Genomic DNA, 10,592 nt, shown 5'->3' on the forward strand with positions numbered 1-10,592 from the left:
TCCTCCTCCTCCTCCTCCTCCTCCTCCTCCTCCTCCATCCAGTATGGCTTTCAAGAAGTAATGACTGACTGTCTCTGGTTCTTGCCTGGGCTCCCAGAACAGGGCCATTTTAAGTATTGTGGTGCTTAAGGAGGAAAATATGTAAATAAAATTCCTTTATGCAAATGCTTTCAGCAAATCTCATTGCCAGCCAAATTCTTGTAAATCACGATAAACAGATGCTACTGAATGAAATGACTAAGTGAAATTAGGAAGATAGATCTATTTATCTTATTTTTCAGTGTTGGGGAGGGAGAAAAAGATATTAACTAAATTTTCTTTGCCTGCATGATGATTAGGGCAGACACCAAGAACTCTATTAATTGATTTCAGCAGGCACAATGAGGGGACCAGTTGGAGAGCTACCCCTGGAGAGCAAGGTTTCTGTGGCAATTTAGTTGTTTTTTTTTTTTTTTTTTTTTTTTTTAAAGATAGAACCAGGCTTCAGAAGCATTCTAACTAGCATCAAGGTTACTGGGTTAGTGTTTAGCATTTTGCTACTCTTTTTTCTTAAATTAAAAAAAAAAAAAAACAACTTGAAATAAAAAATACCATTTCAAAATGTAGAATTTGTTGGCTTCCAGTGTGTTCAGGGTGCTGTACTGTACGTGTAAGAGCTCTGGCTGTAACTGCAGACCATTCTTACCTCACTCCCACAAGTCTTTCACTCTAAAGACTAACACCTACCTCGCCTCCCTTAGCCCACCCCACCTCCATCCTCCCCCTCCAAGCTCCTGAGCCAATCTGCTTTCTAGAGTTGCCAGTTCTGGATGTTTGAAATGAGCATTCTGTAGTGTTCCGCTTGGGTTTCTGTTGCTGGGGTAAGCATCATGAATAAAAGGACCTTGGGGCAGAAAGGGTTTTATTTGGCTTACACGTCTTGCTCCATTACAGTCCAGCATTGAGGAAAATAAAGACAGGAACCAAGGAGGAGAGAGGAGTTTACTGGTTTGCCCCAGGGGCTTGTACAACTTGCTTCCTGTTCAATCCAGGAATACCTGCAGGGGGGCGTGTCACTGCCTCCAGTGGGCTGGGCCCTCCCACATCAGTCATTAACCAGAACTTGCCCTGCAGATGTGCTCATCAGCCAATCAGAAAATGCCCTGCCGCAGGCTCATCAGCTAATCCACTGGAAGCAGTTCCACAGTTAAGTTTCTGCTTCCTAGACGGCTAGCGCAAGGAGGTTGTGTTTGTTTCTATCACCTAGTACCTGTCTGGTTTCTCAGGCTTACCGGTGCTGTAGAACGTATCACGTTTCCTACTTCTGCTTAAATGATGTTCTTGGCCTGGTGTGGTAGCACATGCCTTTAATCCCAGCACGCTGGAAACGGAGGCAAGCAGATCTCTGAGTTCAAGTCCAGGTTGGTCCACAGAGCAAGTTCCAGGACAGCCAGGACTACACAGAGAAACCCTGTCTCAAAAAACAAAAATAATCAAAACAAAAAGAAACAAAGATGTTATTTCAAAGATTTTAAAATTTTATGTATGAGTATTTGCGTACATATATGTAAATTCACTGTATGTATACAATGTTCATAACAGAAACCTAACTAGGACATAAACCTCGCTTCATATGCAAGTTACATTTTTAAAATTTAATTTTATTTTTTGTTCCATTTATTTTGAAGGCTATAAATGTCTTTTACTTCCTTATTGTAGGAAAATGGGACTTCATAATTGAAGTCACCCATAAGCCTACCACTCGCCAATGGCTACAGTTAGAGTTTGGCTTCTTAGGCTGAAGATAATGTTTACTACTGTATTAAGCGACACAATTACATTGGCTTTCCTTCAGTTAGGCAGCTCAGCCTTTAGCCTCAAAGGAGAGTATCACCATCAATGGTATTCTCTATTTAAAATAAAAATGATTTATTCATATTATTTTATGTTTGAGTGCCTGTATGCATTTAAGTGTAACTGTAAATATATTAATTCTGCTTTACCTACACAGATGTACGCATACAGGAATCGATGGGGAGACCAGAGGACAGCTTGTGGGAACTGATTCTCTCCTACACATGGGTCCTTAGGTTTGAACTCAAGTTGTCAGGTTTTGTGACAAGTGCCTTTACCCACTGAGCCATCTCACTGGCTCAATTTTCTACTTGTACAGTACAGCGATTATTCAAAACTGTATCATGCTTTATGTGTGTGATAGTTGGGAACAAACCCACTGTTTCTTATAAGCTAGGCAAGTGGTTTCTCACTGAGCTACACCCGAAACTTGTGAATTAAAGTTTTCTTCTCCTATCTTAGAAACGTCAGCTCTTCTCCCAGGTTTACAGTTCACCTTCTCCTACTAACACATTACCCTCTTGCCATTCAGTCCAGGTCTCTCATCTGTGTATCGCTTCTTGGTCATTCCACTTTGCCTGGAATCCTCTTCACGGGAAGGCACAGAGTCATCCCTGTTTTGAGCTGCACAGTTGTCTTGCTGGGGTGACGTGATGGTTAGTATTCATTGTCAACCTGATAAGATCTAGCGTCACGGAGGAGGTGTTCAGCCGCTGGGCATGCGCAAACACTGATCAGGATAGATGAACAGGTGCCTCGGTTTCCTGCTGCCATCCTCTCCCTGCCGTGATGAACTGTACCCCGGACTGTGAGCTTCCTTAAGCTGCTGTTGTTAGGGTTTTTTTTTTTTTTTTTTTTTTTTTTTTTTTTTTTTTTTTTTTTTTTTTTTTTTTTTTGTGATANACACAGGAAAGATAGCGAATACCCACCGTTCTCTAATGTTCATTTCTCTTCTGCTGGTTTCTTCTCTCATTTTACTGAAGACTTCCTCGGGCAGTTTCCCCAGAAAGAGTAGGAGAGACATCCTTGCATGCATTGGAAATTATTTTGTTTACAAGCCTGATTAGCGGCTTGGATGGAATGAGGATTTGAAGTAGAATTGTTTCCCTTCGTTTCCCTGCTTGGGTCCGTCGACACCCAGACCCTATTCTGGGTGGCCAAAGGGAGACGGTTGTGGTGTCAGCCTGTACTTTTCTCTTGTTGCTTTGGAGGTCTGAGTTTTCTGAGTACTCAAACTTCACAATGAAGCATCTTGGTGGCTTTTGCTTTGCTGGCCCAGACCCCCGTTTAGTCTGACCAACACTCTTCAATTAAAATTACCCTATTCCAGCCAGGCATGGTGGTACCTGCCTTTAATCCCAGCACTGGGAAGGCAGAAGCAGGTGGATCTCTATGAGTCTGGGGAGTGAGTTCCAGGATATCCAGAGCTGCACAGAGCAACCCTGTTTAAAAAACCCAAACCAAAACCAAATCCTGTTTCTCTAGGGAAACACTTCTATTATTAAATATAGCTTACTTCCCTCAATTTTGTTGTTACTTGTGTGCATGTGTGGTTTTCTTCTCTAATTCTTTCCTATGTCCCAGATCTTCTGTATGGATTCTGTGTTTTCATCTTTTTCATTCGTGTAGACTCCTACATCTACTGAGGTTGCAAATCCTTAACCTAGGTTCAATCATGGAGAATTGCTATTTATGTACAACAACATGATCAAATATCAGGAATTTCATATAATTCAATTAACACTGTCTTTTAATCATATTTTTAACTTTCAAGAGTCCATTCCTGTCCTGTCATTATTCATTTTTCATAGAATCTATTTTAAATTTCTTTAAGAATACTCTTTTCAGGCTGGCAAGATGGCTTAGCAGGTAAGAGTACTGACAGCTCTACGGAAGGTCCTGAGTTTAAATCCCAGCAACCACATGGTGGCTCACAACCACCCGTATCGAGATCTGATGCCCTCTTCTGGTGTGTCTGAAGACAGCTACAGTGTACTTAATTATAATAATAAATAAATCTTTGGGCCAGAGTGAGCAGAGTTGACCGGAGCAAACAGAGGTCCTAAAAAATTCCATGGAAGCTCACAACCATCTGAACCATCTCTACAGCTACAGTGTACTCATATACATAAAATGAAATACATCTTTTTTTTTTTTTTTTTTTTTTTTTTTTTTAAGAATACTCTTTTCTTTGGTCCCTTCAGTTCATTTTTATCCTTTTGTGAACTACAGGTTTTCTTTCTGCATCTGCTGGTTTCTCAGAATCAGCATGTCTTTAGGAATGGGGCTGCCAGACGCTGCCTCTGATTAGCTGACCAGGCTTGCTGTGGGGTGAACTTGACCTCAGGTAAAGGCTGGGAACTAAGTCTGTCTTCAAGAGACCCGACCTCCAAGTTCTAGATTTACTAGGAAGGCCCAGAACACATGTGACTTCACCTAGTTCTTCATGGACAGTTGGCTTCTACTCCTCAGTAGTGAGGCAGGGGAGCCAAACAGACTCTCCATCTGTCTGCAGGAGATGTCCAGGCTGAGCTGCATTGCACCCACAGGTTGGGGGCATCCCCCACATCACAATAGCTTTGCTCTGTCTTGCTGGGTCTCAACACTCACATACTGATTCACCTTCCCTAATCTGCTTAAAATTAAATTCTCCAGGAATGTGCCCTGCTAACGATGCAGCCACAAAAATATGCACAGAACATGCCATGCTCCAGCATGAGAAATGAGTACTAAGTGGTCAACCATGTTGAAAGAGAGAGCTCTTTAAAGCATTCTTATTTTTCAAACACTGGGGAAGTAACGTGATCAGCTGCCAGCAATCTTAAGGGAGTGGCTTGAAGAGGAGACCCAGTGTCTGCCTTGTTCTCTCTGCACCACAGCATCAGTCCTGCCGTCTCTCTGTGGAAATGAGCATCCTTACAAAATCCAATACATCAACGTGGATTTTGTTGTTGTTCTGACTACAAAGCACAAAGGAGAACTCTGATCTCATCACCATGAGGTAAACACTCTTAAAATAAAAGTCAACATTTAAAACTCTGTATCTGGGCATATATGTGTTTTATCTATCTATCTATCTATCTATCTATCTATCTATCTATCTATCTATCTATCTCTTTCTATCTATCATTTATCTATCTGATTAACAAGATATCGGGGATACTGTTTTGCAATGTACTTTTTCAAATTAGGCTTTTGTCCAAACATGATGGATTATTTTTTTCTCAGACATGATCAGTTTTCTCTTATGCACAAGCAAATGTCCCTGAGAGGGCTCAGACAAGAGAGAACTGGATTAATTAATGGCTACAGTGGGGTCCCAACTCTATTCCTGAATGAGTGCTGTGGAGATAATTTGGTTGAGAGATGAAGGAGGCTGGGCTTTTTGTTTTTGTTTTGTTATTGTTGTTGTTTTGTTTTTTTTTCTTTTTTGAAAAATTGGTTATTTTATTTATTTACATTTCAAATGTTGGCTCCCTATGGAAGAGTTAGAGGAAGGACTGAAGAAGCTGAAGTCAGGATTGCAACCCCACAGGAAGAACAACAATATCAACTAATGGGACTTCCCCAGAGCTCCCAAGGACTAAACCACCAAGCAAGGAGGCTGGGTTTTGAGCAAGGAGGCTCACTGCCTGTGAATGGAGAGGGACAAGGATGAGGGGGAGCTCCGGGCTCTGGGTAGGTGGGATCAGCCTCAGGTTTTGCTCATCCCTCTAGGCAGGCCTAGAATAAAGAGCTTGGTCCCAAATAAGAGTAATTAGGCTTTCCTAAGTCCTTGCTGGGCACAGGGCACTGTGCTCTGGAACTGCTACTTTAACCCTTTCAACAACCAAACAGGTTGAGTTTGCATATTCCACTTTAAGAACAAGGAAACGGGATTGAAATTTTGTCCAAGACAGGCAGATGGCGTTTTCCAAGAAATTGCCCTACTATCATATTCCTGGGTTCATCTCCTTTCCCCAGTGTCACTAATCTCCTTTGCCCCGCCCCCAAAGGTGGGTGTTTTACTTTCGTTTTTTTTTTTTTTTTTTTTTTTTTTGTTGCTGTGGTGCCATATCCTGACAAAAAGCAACTTGAGGGGGAAAGGGTGCATTTTAGTCGAAGGCTACAGTTCATCTTAGAAGGAAAGGTAGTCTGGGAAGACCTGAAAACAGAGGGACCCAGTCCCATAGGTTAGCGACGAAAATGGACGCATGCGCACTAGCAAACAGCTAGCTTTTTCTAGGACAATTTACGGCCCCCAAAGCAGGCAGTGGTGTTGCTGGCTTTCATGCTGGGTCTTATCACATCAATTAAGACCATCAAGATAATCCTCCAGCCAGCCAGGCACGGTGCCCACACAGCTTCTAATCCCAGCACTTGGGAAGCAGGGGCAGAGAGATCTTTGTGAGTTCAAGGCAAGGCTGGGTCTCCAATAGTGAGTTCCGGGACAGAGCTAAGAAGTGAGACTCTGTTTCCAAAAAATACACCTCCCCAAAAAACCCCACAAACAAACAAACAAACAAAAAACACCAAAATAAATAAATCTCCCAGGTGAGCTGATCTAAACTAGTCCTCACTGATAACCTCCGTAAGCCTAAGGTTGTGCCATGTTGACTATAAAAACTAATGTGCCAAGCGAGCATTTGTCTTGATGAATAGAACATTGGGAAATGTCAGCGTTGGACTTGCAAGGTTTGGTTCAAAAGGGCTGAAAGGCATCTTACTCTCTCTCTGCTCTTAGAACCCAGCCACCATGTAGTTAGGAAACCCATACTTTAAGACACCACGTATTCATGGGCACAGATTTTTTTTTTCCAGCCAACGGCTGCCCACACACTATGAATGGGAGAGGTCAGGCCCTGTGATGACACTGGACCTTAGCTGCTACACCCACCACACTCCCTTTCCCCCTCTCCCCACCCCATCCTTTCTGCTTCTCGATGAGGTCTCAGCATTGTAGAAGAGAGGTGATTGTCCAATCCCTGCTCAGTCCCTGGCCTTCAGCATCTCTGAATGAGGGAAGAGTGGCCTTGTGCTGCTGTTGCTGCTGTTCTGAGATGTTCTGATCGTACAGCTGTTGCCTTCTTCCTGGCTCTCTGCTCTTAGCCTTTGGGCTCATCTGGCCAGTCCGTGAAGACAGTTGTACAAGTTTCCTGGGGCATCTGTGAAGACCCTGATTTCACCACTCCATAAAAAACATACACGTATCAATGTACAGTTATGCCTGAGTTAAAAATATGCAAATGGATGCAAAACATACTGATGGCTTAAACAGATTTTTTTTTTTAAATCACTATTCTGAACGCTGAACGTTTAAGACGGAGGCCAGTAGTTGGTTGCTTGTAAGTGGACATCTCTGCTGTTGCCAGGTGACTTTTCTCTGTATTTTCTCTGATATGTGTCCACATATCCTCTTTCTAAGAGCACCAGTCCCATTGATTGGAGTCTATCCGTACGACCTCATTTTACCTAAACTGTGCCTTAAAGGCCAGAAAGCAATGGCCGTCTGCAGCAGCAGATCTCTGCTTTGGTTAGAGGATGAGACTAAAACCTCAGGGGACCCCAGTACATGTCAAGGGGGTTAAATTAAAAGGACGGTGTTGAGGGGAATAGATATTAAAAGAGGTAGGAAAGTGGGGATTGTGGTGTTAAACTGTGAAAGATTCCTAACACAACATTGCAAAAGGAAAAGAAAGAAACGAATTAAGAAAGAGATAGAAGAGCAGAAAGCACAACATAGCCAGGCGTGGTGGCGCAGTTAATCCCATGACACTGGAGGCAGAGGCAAGCAGATCTCTAAATTCAAGGCCAGCCTGGTCTACGAATTATAGCTGGGACAGCCAGGCCTACACAGAGAAACCCCATCTAAAAAACAAAAACCAACAAACAAAAGGCACAACATAGTCACTGGAGGAAGCATATACATAAATACTTGGGGGTTGACAATGAGTTTCCCATTATGCTCTGGTGGTAGTTTTTTTACTTTGGAAAATTTCAAGCGAGGTACATTTATTGACTCTGTTATTTAAAATGCAAAGAATCAACGTCCAGCTCTTTGTTAAGCCCAAGCGCTCAGCAGTCCTCCAGGGACAGCAACCTATCATCAGCGGGGACTGATACTGGTGACGCCAGGCTGTCCGCGCACACACACACACACACACACACACTCCCTGAGCTGGCCCACAGACACTGGGCTCTCTTCTCGCTGTATTTTCTTTTCCTTCTATTTGGCCGCCCTTTCGAAATCACTGCTTTTGGGGCTCGGAGTTGCTTGTGAACTGATACAGGGATGGTGCCTATTTCTGAAATCATTTATATTGGTATATTACCACAGTAAATTCTTGATGAAATAAAAATCAATAGTCACCAACATCCTGAGTACTGAGGAAAATAATTGTTTATGGCACTCAGCTTAAGCTGTTCTGGTAATCACGTTGAAAAATACAATATTTATTCATTAGATCAAATTTAATGAGGCCTCCTGGCAGTAATTATAAAAATTACTGTAGCAGTAAATTACTAATGAGTTGTGATGTGCTTCCTACCTGTGAGGAAGGACTGGGGGGTTGCAAAAGCCTGCTACCAGATGAGGATGGAGGGAGGGAGCCCCGCGGCCGCGCCACACAGTTCTTTCACCGGGGCAAGAAAGGATCAGAGTAGCTAGGCACGGAAAAAAGACTGGGGCCACACAACCAGGGCCATTCTTGCAGCAATGGGAACAGGATCAAGATTAGAGCCTTCTTTTGCGCAAAGGTGAGCCTGCTCGCAGCAGCCCGCGTGGCCGCGTGTGCTGGGGTCACAGAGGGGCACTCTCATCTGCTGTCTGCAAGGGCCGAGTTTCTGATTAAGCCTGGGACATGATTCCAGACACACGCAGCCCCGCAAGTGTAAGGCCTTGCCTCTGACCGCTGAGGTGTGAGTTCTGCTCTGCTCTTTCAAAGCCAGCTGTGGAGCATGGTGCACAAACTCAAACGCAGTGGAGGATTTTTTTTTTCCTCCCTTTCCCCCCTATTAAGCATCTTGGGGGCTTTTCCTCTTCTGAAGGATCAGTACTGGCTAGAGTTTTTCTCTTTCGTTTATAGCACGAGCTAAGTTTCTTAAGAATGCAAGTAATTGATTTTGATTGAGAGTCTGCTTGCTTAAAAAAAAAAAAACAAAAAACAAAAAACAAAAACCACTGAACTGAGGGCAGGCTTATTCAACGGAACCGTGAAATCTTAGGGAGAAGTGAGTGTACACAGCTTTGATGTGCAGTTTTCTGGATTAATGCGCCCTAACCACATGACCTGCCTCTGTCAGTTCATCCCCTGCCGGCTTTGTTTTCCAGAGGCAGAAGGGTGGTGTAAGATGAGTGACCTCCCACCCCATACCCACCCACCCAACACACATGCCAGGTGAAGATCTCCCACTCGGAATGTTGTACCCAGGGAAAACACCTTCTCTAGCCCCAGCTTCAGCACCTCTCAAAAGCAAGTTCTTTGAGTTGCTGGCAGGCAGGCTGTCTTCTAGAGTGACAGCTATCTATGCAGGCAGTGGCTGCTATTGTCTTCCCACTTGTAACACCAAGAGGGTTTTTGTTTAATTTTAAGAATTCTGACAGCATTTCAGCATGTCGTACTCCAAGTGGGTCCAACCCCTCCTCTTCTGGGGAGGGCACAATGACATTAGAGCGTACATTTTTTTCCCCTTCAAATTGCAGATGCCTTAAAACGAGATTGTCAGGTTTGTTGGCTTGTCAGACGAAAGTATCAAGATTGTCACAGTGTATTATATCACTATAACATGATCATTGTACATGAAACTAATGAGTAATATTGTACTTAGTGGTGGGACCCAGTCACAGGCACATGAAAAGCAGTGAGCAGCCCTGTGTTCTACTCAGAGAAGCCACGGCAAGATGTCTACCTTGTAGGATGAGAGACCCAAATCCCACCCTTCAGTAAAGGTCGCGGGTCTTTTTGCAGAAGAAGAGGAGGAGGTGGCTCACTAAGATGAGTGACCCAGGATGGGCAGTGCTGAAAGGAGGCACACAGAACATCATTCTAAAGAGGGCACAAATGCAGATATTTTATACTTAGAATCCTAAGGGTTGGAGGCAAGAAGCAATTTTACGACACCACAATGCAAGCCACAGTCACCCTATTCTGGTCCTCACCATTAGTTCATTCATTCATTCATTCATTCATTCATTCATTCATTCATTCAATCCACCATTCAATCAGACACTCACAAGCTCAACTGTATGCTAGGCAGTAGGTAGCCAGTGGTCCATGGGACATCTCGTAAGGCTCATGGTGCTTCCGTGTGGATGCTGAACTAGGTAGGACATGTATAACACAAGGCACAGAGCCATAACAAGAAGGTAAACAGAGCAAGGGAGATCTAACCTAGTGGGAGGAAGTATTAAAAACCCGAGAACTCAAAGGAGGAGGTGCCAGGCTGGGAAGACAGCTCAGTCGTTAGAAATGCTTTTCTTGCGAACACGGGGACCTAAGTCTGATCTCTAGAGTGCATGCTATGAAAAAGCCAGGGGTGGTGGTGGTGTGTGCTCACGATCCAAGCTCGGGGCAGGAAGGGATGCTGGGGGCTCGTGTCCAACTAGCCCAGCCTATGTGGGGTGTTCCGGGCTAGCAAGAGGTTCTGTCTTAAGAAAAAGAAGGAAAAGGACAAAAAAGAAAGAAAGGAAGAGAAAAGGAAAGAAAAAGAAAAAAAGAAAAGAAAGGCAGAGGCAGAGGCAGAGGCAGAGGCAGAGGCAGAGGCAGAGGCAGAGGCAGAGG

This window comes from Mus pahari, chromosome 3, assembly GCF_900095145.1.
Source record: "Mus pahari chromosome 3, PAHARI_EIJ_v1.1, whole genome shotgun sequence".
Taxonomy (NCBI): Eukaryota; Metazoa; Chordata; class Mammalia; order Rodentia; family Muridae; genus Mus; species Mus pahari.